General features: G+C 47.3%; 1 long non-coding RNA gene across 1 annotated transcript; it reads left to right on the top strand.

Annotated features, from left to right (window-relative positions):
• The first annotated feature begins 970 nt into the window (after window positions 1–970).
• Window positions 971–8155, top strand: LOC141582815 (uncharacterized). The gene is made up of 3 exons (XR_012515721.1): window positions 971–1070; window positions 3088–3195; window positions 7214–8155. It is a non-coding gene; the product is annotated as an uncharacterized LOC141582815 (long non-coding RNA).
• Window positions 8156–12260: the final 4105 nt, after the last annotated feature.

Genomic DNA, 12260 nt, shown 5'->3' with positions numbered 1-12260 from the left:
AACTAGTAGGTACTAGGCCAAGTACCTGGGTGATGAACTGATCTGTACACCAAACCCCCATGCCATGAGTTTGCCTATGTAACAAACCTGCACATATATCCCTAAACATAAAATAAAAGTTAATCATAATAATAACAAAACTAGCTGGGCATGCCTGTAGTCTGAGCTACTTGGGAGGCTGAAGTGAGAAGATTGCTTAAGCCCAGGAGGAGGTCGAGCCTGACAGAGCAGGAGCGAGCCTGACAGAGCAGGAGCGCTGTCATCTCAGACAAACACTGCCACTTTAAATTCCAGCTGCCCTTCCAGCTTCGTTCATTTCAAGGAAATCACTTCTCTTAACTACAAGCAGCCAGAAAAGAGCAGACAGCAAAACACAGATAAGACAGCTCAGACACAGAGGAAGGCAGGGAGAAAGTCTCTTGGGTAACTGCCAAACTTCACCCTCGCACAATGCGGCCCCAGTAAAACAGTGGGCCTTAATAGGCACATTCCTTTCCCTTCAGGTGCACTAAGATAAGGAAGCTAAAAGCAGACTCCGGGGATATGCCTGCAGCTGCAAAAAGATACATGTGAACAGACACACAGCTCTCCCTACCAGGTAAGCACAACAAAAGAGACACAGAAGCAGTCCAAGCCTCTGATAAACTCTCCCACCCTGAATCCTTAAAAACTCTTAGTCTGTAAGACACTGTGACTTCTGACCTAACTTGATCAAAAGTCCCTGCCCTGTTTAAAATTAAACCTGTTGACCATCAAGCCACCCTTCGTGTTTCTCTCCTCTTTCTTTAATTTTTACATTTGATGCTGACACCTGGGCCGGGTGTGGGGGCCAGAGACTCTCTTGCAACCCGGGAAGCAATGGGCAATGGCAGCGCATCCTGAGTTAACTCCTGGATCCTGAGGATCTCTGGCCACCCACCTTGTCTTTTCTTGCACTTCAATTTTCAAGCAATTTGCATGAGGAGGACAGCTGACCTGAAGGGGACTGCGAGGCTCAGGCCGGGGCTACTCCACAGTGGGCTTTTGAAACTCTCAGTTCTCAGGAATCCACCTCCGACTGCCCATAACAGGTATTTTGCTCCCTAACCCTCGCGCTCGCGCTCGCTCTCTCTCTCTCTCTCTCTCTCTCTCTCTCTTTTTCCTTGAGTGGCTCCAGTCTGGGAAGCCTTTTGCTGATTCTAACCGGAACATCTAACATCGGACATTAATTCAGCCGACTGGTAAGATCTGCCTTCTCCTGGCTTTGTCCCAGTACCAGAGAAAGTCCAGGCTGCCGTCCAGGACCTCGGAGGACCAATAGAACTAAGCTAGAGGAAATCTTGGGGACACCCAGTTTCTTAGCCTAACCGTCCTCTTTCAGAAAGAGGATTCTAGGTCTCTGTCTTTTTTTTTTTTTTTTTTTTTTTTTTTAACGGGGGCCCCCAGGGCCTCCAGGTCCAAGAGGACCGCCAGAAGAGCCCAGCAGGCCAGGCCCAGGTCCGGGTGGGGTGGAGCCCCCTGGGTCTCTGTCTTTGGTCTGGGGACCCCTAGAACAAAACAGACACCCTCGTCTTCCTCTTACCAGACCACAGGGGTGCCAAACAATCCCACATTGCTACATCCTCCCCACTGGGCTGCCTCCTCCGCTACCTGGCCAAACTTGGCTTACAGGGGACCCTAAAGCCAAAGCATTGAATTTTCTACTGCAACACAGCTTGGCCCCAATACAGATTAGATCACAACAGCCGATGGCCCAACAGTGGCACCTTTAACTTTCAAATTCTCAGGGACCTTGACAACTTTATAACCAGGAGCAGCAAATGATAAGAGATTCTCTATATTCAGGCTTTTTTCTACCTTAGATCCCAACCCTCCCTATGTCAAGCTTGCACCCCTCATGAAATCCTTCTTCTTAATGAAAACCCTCTCCTTTCTCTGGAACCCCTTCCTCCAAAACTCCTTTGGACCCTGCAAATGAGCCCTCTCTATATCCTCAACCCCTGCACCCACTCCTCGCCCACCCGTTTGAACCCTGTGCCCCAGCAGCCCCCAACCCTGCCCCTCCTCCTTCTCCACCTGTAACCCGTTCAAAAATTACTCCAGCCAGTTAAACCAGGTCAGCCATTCTCCCTCTCTGGGAAGGGGCTGGAGTTAAAGGCATTACTCGCATTCATGTCCCTTTCTCCATGTCTAATCTGTCGTGCATCGAACAGCGTCTGGGATCTTTCTCTGAAAATCTCTCTCATTATCACAGGAAATTCCTGCATATAACCCAATCCTTTAATTTAACTTGGCACAATATTTATATAATTCTAACCTCCACGATCACTCCTGATGAAAAAGAGCTCATCTGGCATTCAGCTGAAACACATGCAGATGAACTCCATAATCAAGCCCCTATACAAAATCCAGTGGCTAATGATGCAGTCCCCCATAGAGACCCAGATTGGACTTACCAACAGGGAGACAATGGCACCAGATGAAGAGACCACATGATTATCTGTCTCCTTGTGAGTATGGACAAAAATGCCCGTAAGGCAGTTAATTATGAAAAACTTAGAGAAATTACACAAGAGCCTCAAGAAAATCCTGCCCTTTTCTTATCACGCCTCACTGAAGCTATGCTGAAATATACCAACTTGGACCCAGAATCTAGAGAAGGGCAAACTTTCTCTACCTCTAGTTTATTTCCCAGTTCTCCCCGGATATCCAGAAAAAAATGACAAAAGTTACAGGAGGGTTCCCAGACATCCCGACAGGACTCCTAAATGCAGCCTTCCGTATCTTTAACAGCAGAGATGAGGAACAAAAAATTTAAAAAGACAAACAGCTCTGGTTAAAATACCAGATGCTCGCTTCTGCTATCCAAAAGCCAGTTACACAAAAGCCTCCCAATGACCCAAAAGAAAACTCCCCCACCCCTCTGGGAGTCTGTTTCCGATGTGGCAAGTCTGGACACCAGGCAAAGCCTTGTTCTAAACCCCCTAGCCCCCCACTAGATCGTGTCCAACTTGTGGTCTTTGGGGACACTGGAAAGTGGACTGCCCCCAATGGGGACATCCGCCCTCTTCGGGTGCAGCTCATAATAAAGCCCCCTAACCGTCACAGGAGGAAACCTCTTCACTGCTGGTGCTGACAACGGAAGACTGAGCGTGCCCAGGATCCTTCGCCTCCACGTCTCGTGAGTCCACGAAACCCAGGGTCTTACGGTGTCAGGTAAGATTATTTCCTTTCTTTTGGGTACCGGGACGAGTCTATTGGTGTTAACTGAATATGAAGGCATATTAGGAAGTTCATCCGTTTGGTGTTGTTGGTGTGAAGGGCATACAAGAAACCCCATACAAAACGCCACCTCTATACTGCTCATTTCAGGGAGTCACCCTCACTCACTCTTTCTTGGTCATTCCTCATTGTTTCTTGGTCATTCCTCATTGTCCCACTCCTTTCCTAGGAAGGGATATCCTACACAAATTAGGGGGAATCATTCATTTGTGGGTCCTGCACCAAAGCCACACTTACTTCTTATTATGTCAAGAACAAAACCCCTTCCTCAGACACTCCACATCAAATAAAGTTAAATCTCAAGCCGGGCGCGGTGGCTCAAGCCTGTAATCCCAGCACTTTGGGAGGCCGAGGCGGGTGGATCACGAGGTCAAGAGATCGAGACCATCCTGGTCAACAAGGTGAAACCCTGTCTTTACTAAAAATACAAAAAATTAGCTGGGCATGGCGGCTCGTGCCTGTAATCCCAGCTACTCAGGAGGCTGAGGCAGGAGAATTGCCTGAACCCAGGAGGCGGAGGTTGCGGTGAGCCGAGATCGCGCCATTGCACTCCAGCCTGGGTAACAAGAGCGAAACTCTGTCTCAAAAAAAAAAAAACAAAAAACTTAAACCTCAAATTCCTCAACCAGGTAAATCCCATAGTATAGAACACTGACTCCCCCATAATAACTACTCACCATTCTCCAATTCAGATTTCACTGAAGGATCCTAAGTGCTACCCAGTAGTCCCCACAATAGCCCCCCACCCCTAACGGATTGTGGGAACTCAAACCCATCATCTCCTGACTTTTGGCTGCCAATATTTTAATCCCCACCCATTCTCCCCACAATATTCCTCTTCTCCCGATCAAAAAACCAGGTGGCTCCTACAGACTGTTTCAGGATTTTCAATAAATCAGCTCCACTGTTGTTCCTGTTTGTCCTGTTGTCCCAAACCCCTGCACCCTCCGATCTCGAATTCCTCCCAACGCTAGCCATTTCTCTGTATTGGCTCTCAATGGTGTATTTTTTTACCATTCCTCTACATCTCTCCTCTCAAACCGTTTTTGCTTTCACTTGGACTGACCCTGACACAAAACTCATGCGGACTGTCCTCCCTCAGGGGTTTAGAGGCAGCCCTCACTATTTCAGTCAGGCCCTTCAACTGGATCTTTCCCAACTATGCTTATAACCTAGACTTTTGCTTCAATATATGGACAGCTTACTTATTTGCAGCCCCTCTCTAGAACATTGTATTCAACACACCACCAAGTTTTTACTTTTTTTTGAGACGGAGTTTCGTTCTTGTTACCCAAGCTGGAGTGCAATGGCGCGATCTCGGCTCACCGCAACCTCCGCCTCCTGGGTTCAGGCAATTCTCCTGCCTCAGCCTCCTGAGTAGCTGGGATTACAGGCACGTGCCACCATACCCAGCTGTTTTGTATTTTTAGTAGAGACGGGGTTTCACCACATTGACCAGGATGGTCTCGATTTCTTGACCTCGTGATCCACCCGCCTCGGCCTCCCAAAGTGCTGGGATTACAGGCTTGAGCCACCGCGCCCGGCCTTACTTTTTTTTTTTTTTTTTGAGATGGAGTCTCACACCGTTGCCTGGGCTGGAGTGCAGTGTCGCGATCTAGGCTTGCTGCAAGCTCCGCCTCCTGGGTTCACCTGATTCTCCTGCCTCAGCCTCCGGAGTAGCTGGGATTACAGGTGCACACCACTATACCCAGCTAATTTTTTTTGTGTATTTTTAGTGCAGATGGGGTTTCACTATGTTGATCAGGCTGGTCTCAAACTCCTGACCTTGTGATCTGCCCACCCTGGCCTCCCAATGTGCTAGGATTACAGGCGTGACCCAGTGTGCCTGGCTGAATTTTCTGGCTGAATGCAGGTACCAGGTATCAAAAGGGAAAGCTCAATTAATCTCCCCAAAACTTTCATACTTAAGACTAATCATTAACTAGAATAACGGGTAAGAAAAAATAAATAAAAATAAAAAAAGACTAGTCATAGCTCTAAATACCCGAGAAATTCCACTGGCTCAAAAGCAAGGCATACAACAAATCTCCCTTCCCAAAACAAAAAGGGGCTTACTTTCTTTCCTTGGATTAGTGGGATATTTCTGATTATGGATAGCAAATTTCATCATTATTGCTAAACCCCTTTATGAGCACACAAAAGGATTTTTTTTTTTTTTTTTTTTTTGAGACGGAGTTTCGCTCTTGTTACCCAGGCTGGAGTGCAATGGCACGATCTCGGCTCACCGCAACCTCCGCCTCCTGGGCTCAGGCAATTCTCCTGCCTCAACCTCCTAAGTAGCTGGGATTACAGGCACGAGCCACCACGCCCAGCTAGTATTTTTTTTTTTTTTTTTTTTTTTTTGTATTTTTAGTAGAGATGGGGTTTCACCATGTTGACCAGGATGGTCTCGATCTCTTGACCTCGTGATCCACCTGCCTCGGCCTCCCAAAGTGCTGGGATTACAGGCTTGAGCCACCGCGCCCGGCTACAAAAGGAAATCTTGACCAACGACTCATTTTCACCCCAGACCTTTATCACGCTATTTCTCACCTAGAACCTGCCTTATTACAAGCCCCTGCTTTAGGTCTTTCAAACCTCTTGAAACCCTTTCGCCTGTATTTACACAGTTCTCCTAATCAGGCCCTTGCACTATTAACCCAACGTACGGGAGGTTCCCTCCAACCAGTGGCATATTTTTCAAAACAATTAGACCCCATTTATAAAAGTTGTCCCCTTTGCTTAAAAATTTTGGCCACAGCTTCTCATCCTTCTGGATCATCCTTGAGGCAAAAAAAACTCACATTCTAGGAATCCCTTCAGGCATTTTCTTCTCACAGTCTACGAGATACGCTCAGCCATAAGGTGCTCACCTCCATCTCACGCTCTCGCATGCAAGCCTTACATTCAACTCTCCTTCAACCCTCTATCTCTCCTCATAGGTGCTCCCCAGATTTGGGGTGCCTCTTTCTTTTTAATCTAATAATGGTCCTGAATTCATTTCTCAAATTACTCAAACACTTGCACGTGCTCTACAAATCACCTAGAAGCTACACATCCCCTATCCACCTCAATCTTCAGGAAAGGTTGAAAAAATGGCATTCTAAAAGCACTCTCACCAGGTACTCACTCCAAACAGATAAAGACTGCATTACGCTTTTACCCTCGGCCCTTCTAAAATTTCAGGCGCTCCCACGTAGACCCTTAATGCTCAGCCCCTTTGAACTCATGTATGGGAAACCACTCGCCCCTTTTGTTCCACCTCAGGGTCAGGCCCCACCTCTACCAACCCCTCTCTTTTCCCCTCTTCTGCATATCCTCCGCCATTTCATTTGGGAATATACTGACAAATACCTGCCACAACCCGTCGCTAACTCCTCCAATCCCTTCCTACAGCTAGAAGACTGGGTTCTCATAAAAAAATCCCAGTCCTGGCCGGGGACGGTGGCTCACGCCTATAATCCCAGCACTTTGGGAGGCCAAGGCAGGTGGATCACAAGGTCAAGAGATCAAGACCATCCTGGCTAACATGGTGAAGCCCTGTCTTTACTAAAAATACAAAAAATTAGCCAGGTGTGGTGGCACGTGCCTGTAATCCCAGCTACTGGGGAGGCTGAGGCAGCAGAACTGCTTGAACCCGGGAGATGGAGGTTGCAGTGAGCCAAGATTGTGCCACTGCACTCCAGCCTGGGTGACAGAGCGAGACTCTGCCTCAAAAACATAAAATAAAACCCCAGTCCTACCCTCAATTCCCAGCTTATGCCTAAATGGAAGGGACCTTACCAGATCATCCTTACCACACCCACGGCAGCAAAACTCTAGGGACTCCGTAACTGGATTCATTATACTTCTCTCAAAACAAAACAAAACGAAAAAAACACTCCCCTTCACCACGTACACACTCAAACAACTGAATCCAAAACTCCTTCAGCTTTTTCTTGTGTCTCCACAGGACCCACTTCCCTTTGCCTCACCCGAATCCCGGAGGAAAAAGAGGAAGAATCCACATAAGTCGCTTATGTCTCTTTCACTTCCAAACTTTCATCGCTTCCTAACCCAGCTTGCTGCAGACCTTCAGTGGTACCCTCACGAAGCGCCCATTGAACATCCTGATCAGCTCCTTACTCTTCTATGGGACCTATGGCTTCAAGGAACTTTCCAGGACTTTACTTCTACCCAAATCACCTTTTTCTCTTTTTGCTTGTTTCTTTTACTACAAATTCCCTAAGTACATCAACCTCACGAATACAACCACTCCTCACTGCTCTCCATCTCAGACACTCTACACACCCTACTCAGTCCCTCTTACTGCAGGCTGACTCTTCCCCTGCCTCGGAATGCTGGATGTGCTTATCGCTAACTTCCTCAGCCTACTCAGTCCTTCCTGCACCCCTTCATGACCTTTTAACTGGAAAGAGAACCCTAATTTATAAACTCCAAAAAGGAGCTTCCTTTTCTAAAAAAGTTGACTCTCTATTCGGCGATGATCCAATTTCCAGGGCCAATCAGGCTAACAAATTATTCCAAACCTATTACAACTGTCTTCAATACCTTAAGCCCCAAGCCCCCCCCATTGAAGGGCCTATCACTAAGCACACCTTCCAGTTTCAACAAGCCTCGCTTTGCTTTTCAGACTCCAAGGGCGATCTCCCCGTAGGGTCCTTATCCCCTAACCAATGCAACCGCACTATCATTGTTAAACACCCCTCTGACCACCAAACTAATCGAAGTAACCACCAAGTGTCCCCCGAGGCAAAGGGGAGCATTTCTGCAACCTGCTCACTCATTTTCCAGCCTCTCCCTTAGCCAATGCCCCTCGCCTAACCTGTGTTGTCCCTAATGCACACCTTTTCCCACGGCTCAATGTGTAAAAATTAACCCTTCCTTTGTTAAATCAGGCAGAAAAAAAAATAAATAAAAAATATAAAATTAAAAATTTTTTTAAAATTTTTTTTTAAAAAGTAACTCTTCTTATATCTCTGCTATAGTAGATGCCTCCCTGGCCTCCTCTTTTTCCGTCTGGAATAAGAAACCACAGGAAAGAAAAAAACAGCCCATCTTTCATCCACTTGTTTTAATCCACTTTGTTTACAACAAAGGCTTGTTCTTTTTGTGTGACACCAACACCTATCTTTGTCTTCCCACTAACTGGACCGAAAGCTGTACGCTAGTTTATCTATCTCCCTCCATTGGACTACTTCTTCCAGACCAGCCTTTACCCATCCCATCCGTCCACTATGTTAGAAAAAGAAGGGCCATTCACGTCATTCCCTTAATGGGCGCCTTAGGTATAACTTTCGGACTTGGGTTGGGAGCAAGCGGATTGGCCACCTCCCTAACATACTTTAAGGCTCTTTCAACAAAACTACAGGGCTCCTTAGAAGATACAGCCCGAAACCTTCTAAGCGTCCAAGACCAACTAGACTCCTTGGCTGGAGTAGTACTCCAAAACAAATGGGGACTAAATCTTCTAACAGCTGGAAAAGGGAGCCTCTGCCTTTCATTGGGGAAGAAGTGTTTGCATCTCAAGCAATCGGGCCTAGTAAGAAATGCTGCTAAAAAAATGAAAAAGAAGGGCTAAAAAGCTCAGGGAATACCAAAACAACCAAATCAATTATTGGTTTTAAAACCAAAATCAGGCCAGGTGCGGTGGCTCACGCCTGTAATCCCAGCACTTTGGGAGGCCGAGGTGGGTGGATTACAAGGTCAGGAGATTGAGACCATCCTGGCCAACGTGGTGAAACCCCGTCTCTACCAAAAAATATACAAAACTTAGCTGGGCATGGTGGTGCATGCCTATAGTCCCAGCTACTGGGGAGGCTGAGGCAGAAGAATTGCTTGAACCTGGGAAGTGGAGGTGGCAGTGAGCTGACATCGTGCCACTGCACATCAGCCTGGTGACAGAGCAAGACTTCATCTCAAAAATAAATAAATAATAAAGATAAAAACAAAATCATAGCATGGATCATCCCATTCCTGGGCCCTCTCCTAGTCATATGCCTAGGACTAATATTTTTACCCTGCCTAATAAACTTTTTCCAAAAAATTTAACTGACAGAATCATGGCCATTTCACAGACAACCACTCAAAAACGTTTATAGACGGTGTTGCTCCTGCAGTCAATTCGAGACCAAGAACCTCTCCACCCCCCATATTCCTGCAGGAAGTAGCAGAAAGAACACGTCCCCCCTTGTTTTCTAACTATAGGGTCTGGAGTGACAGAGCAGGAGCACCGTCATCTTGGACAAACACCGCCACTTTAAGTTCCAGCTCCCTTTCCAGCTTCGTGCATTTCAAAGAAATCTCTTCTAACTACAAGCAGCCAGAAAAGAGCAGACAGCAAAACACAGATAAGACAGCTCAGACACAGAGGAAGGCAGGGAGAAAGTCTCTTGGGTAACTGCCAAGCTTCACCCTCAGACAATGGGGTCCCAGTAAAACAGTGGCTTTAATAGGTGCATTCCTTTCCCTTCAGGCGCACTAAGATAAGGAAGCTAAATGCAGACTCGGGCAGGGGGCAGGCGGGGAGGGGGGGTTCCTGCAGCTGCAGGAAGATGTATGTGAACAGACAGAACTCTCCCTCCCAGATAAGCACATCAAAGAGACACAGAAGCAGTCCAAGCCTCTGATAAACTCTTCCACCCTTAACAAAATACCTTAGACTAGATAGCTTAAAAAAATAAATAAGATAAAGAACTCTCCCACCCTGAATCCTTAAAAACTCTTAGTCTATAAGAGAGTGCGGCTTCTGACCTAACTTGATCAGAAGTTCCTCCCAGGTTTAAAACAAACCTGCTGACTGTCAAGCCACCCTTCGTGTTTCTCTCCTCTTTCTATTAGTTCTTACAGAGGCTGCAGTGAGCTATCATGCCACTGCACTGCAGCCTGGGTGACAGACCAAGACCCTGTCTCAAAAAAAAAAAAAAAAAAAAGTCCTGGCGGGGTAACCCATGCTTATAATCCCAGCACTTTGGGAGGCCGAGGCAGGTAGATCACTTGAGATCAGGAGTTCGAGACCAGCCTGGCCAACATGGTGAAACCCCATCTCTACTAAAAATACAAAAATTAGCTGGGCGTGGTGGTGGGCACCTGAATTGCAGCTACTCAGGAGGCTGAGGCAAGAGAATCGCTTGAACCCAGGAGACAGAGGCTGCAGTGAGGTGTCATTGCACCACTGCACTCCAGCCTGGGCTAACAGAGTGAGACTCTGTCAAACGAAATAAAACAAAACAAAACAAAACAAAAACACCAGGGTCTTAAACTCTAGATACAGTTTACACCCCAATATGGGACCTCTTCTTACATGGATGTCAGACCTACACTTGCCTGCGCACACAGACCAGACTAAGCTTTCCAGCACGAGTAGTGGGGGACCATCACATTGGCCTGGATACCTGCTAGCGGCCAGGGCAGGCCGTGTGCAGTTCCTGACACCTTTTGTTGCACCTGGATTAACTAAAAGACTTAGCTGGCTTGGCTTTGACGGGAGCCCGACTGTGGTCTATTCCCCAGGTGGATCTGATCATTTTACCTGATCGTAGCCGGTTATTCCCATCTGAAGTCACTTAAGACCAATAGAAAGGATCTGTGACCCTGTCACAGTACAATTAATTGGGGCATCTGATAGGGTGGCCTGCTTTTTTGGGGGGGGGACAAAGTCTTGCTGTGTTGCCCAGGCTGGAGTGCAGTCGTGCCATCTCAGCTCGCTGCAACCTTCGGCTCCTGGGTTCAAGTGATTCTCTTGTCTCAGCCACCCAAATAGCTGGGACTGGAGGCATGCACCACCACGCCTGGTGATTTTTGTATTTGTTGGTTTTTTGTTTTGTTTTGTTTTCGAGAGGGAGTTTTGTTCTTCTTGCCCAGGCTGGAGTGCAGTGGTGCCATCTTGGCTCACTGGAACATCTGCCTCCTGGGTTCAAGTGATTCTCCTGCCTCAGCCTCCCGAATAGCTGGGATTACAGGCTTCTGCCACCACACCTAGCTAACTTTTTGTATTTTTAATAGAGATAGGGTTTCACCATGTTGGCTAGGCTGGTCTCGAACTGCTGAGCTCAGGTGATCTGCCCACCTCGGACCCTCAAAGTGCTGGGATTACAAGCCTGAGCCACAGCGCTCGACCTGGCCTGTGCTGCTTGAAAACAAATTTTAGCTGGTTACACAAAAGGCCAGGCGGTGCAGTTGTAGGGACCAGCTCTGCCTTGACGCTATGGACACTGTGCCCATCTCCACGTGGGCAAAGGCAAAGGCCTGCCTGAAGTCTGACTTGAGTCTTGGCAGAACGTCCCATGATTTTTTTCCTGGAACTGGGCAAGACAAGCAGCCTGGTGAAGAGCCACCATGAGGCAGTTTCTCATTGGCCTCCGTGGCTCTGGCGTGGCCTGGGGCTTTCTACCTTGCCCACACTTCCATCCCTGCTGCAGGCTTCTGTGTAAGTCTTGACAGTCATTTTTGAGTTGGCCCTTCAATGTCACCTGGCCCCTCTGGTTTAGTGTCATCCCGTGTGACTAGGGACGTGGGAGCTGACACCATGATGGTCTTACTGTCTCTTTAAGCAATAAACTGTGTGAATGCAGTTGGGTTCACCATGTCTTTAGCGGCTGAATCCGTGGACATGTGACAAGCCAGCCTAGCAACCGCCTCCGCACCGTTGCTTAGGAACTGCTTGACCACTCGACACAAATTGTGCAGAAATGCGAGGGAGGATATGCTTTCGCACACTTTGGCATTTCGATGAAACATTTTTCTAATGTCATCTTACCTTACAATTTTCCGCAGTGGCTTCCAAGTTCACACTGCCCTAATACATCAATATTCGTGAGCACTGTGGAACTCTGCATCATGTTAGGACTGGAAGCCTACTGGGAGCTTGGATGTGGGGTGTTACTTAAGATATTCTAAAAAGGAAGACAAGAAACCATAACTACTTTTACTAGAAAAAAAAACTGCAATGCAAAGAAATGAGTGCATCTGTGTAACCTAAGACGGCAGATCACAGACAC

Source organism: Saimiri boliviensis, chromosome X (assembly GCF_048565385.1).
Source record: "Saimiri boliviensis isolate mSaiBol1 chromosome X, mSaiBol1.pri, whole genome shotgun sequence".
NCBI classification, from domain to species: domain Eukaryota; kingdom Metazoa; phylum Chordata; class Mammalia; order Primates; family Cebidae; genus Saimiri; species Saimiri boliviensis.
This window is presented reverse-complemented; position numbering and strand designations above follow the sequence as displayed.